General features: G+C 39.3%; 2 non-coding genes across 2 annotated transcripts; one reads left to right on the forward strand and one right to left on the reverse strand.

Moving 5' to 3' along the window:
* The first annotated feature begins 721 nt into the window (after nucleotides 1-721).
* TRNAA-AGC (transfer RNA alanine (anticodon AGC)) lies at nucleotides 722-794 on the forward strand. The gene has a single exon. It is a non-coding gene; the product is annotated as a tRNA-Ala (tRNA).
* Nucleotides 795-1,091: 297 nt separating this feature from the next.
* Nucleotides 1,092-1,163, reverse strand: TRNAD-GUC (transfer RNA aspartic acid (anticodon GUC)). The gene has a single exon. It is a non-coding gene; the product is annotated as a tRNA-Asp (tRNA).
* Between the last annotated feature and the right edge of the window lie 242 nt (nucleotides 1,164-1,405).

Raw genomic sequence — 1,405 nt, forward strand, 5'->3', positions numbered from 1 at the left:
ATTTTGACTTCTCGTAAAAGTAATGACCGCCTGGTGTAATTTAGATCAAGGGTTAGGATTCCGCTATCTGCCATAGGCAATTAAAAAAAAATTGGTGCAGCTAAAAAAATACGCCCTGCGTGTGTGCGTATATATATATATATATATATATATATATATATATATATATATATATATATATATATAGAGAGAGAGAGAGAGAGAGAGAGAGAGAGACTTTCATTAAACAAACAAGATCGCCTTCTGTTTTATATTTATTAATTCGGGCCATTTATTATTATTATTATTATTATTATTATTATTATGCTGCACTAAATGAAGGTCCTGTACACATCAAAGTCCTATAAAAAATATCCTGACAGGCCTTGGAGCGTCTTGAATAATTGAACAGCTTTCTTTGCAGCCAGTTTCGGTTTTTGGCTTGCGACCATCTTTCCTTGAGTTCGGAAATCCCAAACCTTGATTTGACGCATAATATAGTAGAAAAAAAAAAAACTTATCATATTCGAAAACGTCGTGTAATACATTTTTAAAAACGAGTTGTTTTGCGTTTCTTGACCACTGAATAGGTGGCGCCCAAAAGTCGACGTCCGACGCTTTTCTGGCTCCCGAATACGCGTCCGGTACTTTCAAGCTGCGAAAACATAGCCTTTAAGATGTACGGTTTAATTTCAAAGGTAACGGTGGTCAAGCACGTTTTTAAGGCTAGCTGCAGCGTGTCGGGGGTGTAGCTCAGATGGTAGAGCGCTCGCTTAGCATGCGAGAGGTACGGGGATCGATACCCCGCACCTCCACTCTTTTTTTTTTTTCTTTTTTTTTCTTTTTTTTTTCAGACTGGAGCGCAAGCTTCTTTTAACGCCAGTGTCTCGTCTTTCCAAAACTTAACTAAGGCTGAATTCATTGATAAATTATTTTTGTTTACGTTATAGGCACGCGGATTAAGCAATTATAAAAATCACGCTCATCTAAAAGGGCAGAGATGCGTTACGTGTGTAATAATAGATACTTTTCTATGCCCTTCATAAACTACAGTGACAGCTTTAGTGTTATGTTTAATAAATATGAATTGTGGCATGTAATAAAAAAATTTGCTCCCCGTCGGGGAATCGAACCCCGGTCTCCCGCGTGACAGGCGGGGATACTGACCACTATACTAACGAGGAGAACGAGTTTCAACGCCTTTAAAACTAACCACCTGTCTGTCCTGTGGCTACGAGCAATGCTACGAGCCACATATGAGCCATGTTTTTAGGCAGCGTCTACTATTTCTGTTAAGTTAAATGACGCAGCAACGTTTGTATTATTTTGACCTGTGCAAGAAAAAGATGACGCACTTTACAGCTGCTACGTGACTACTCCGAACCTCTCCCAAACCTCTGCGCATGGTTAGACCAGGTAGACACGG

This window comes from Dermacentor variabilis, chromosome 9, assembly GCF_050947875.1.
Source record: "Dermacentor variabilis isolate Ectoservices chromosome 9, ASM5094787v1, whole genome shotgun sequence".
In the NCBI taxonomy this organism is placed as follows: Eukaryota; Metazoa; Arthropoda; class Arachnida; order Ixodida; family Ixodidae; genus Dermacentor; species Dermacentor variabilis.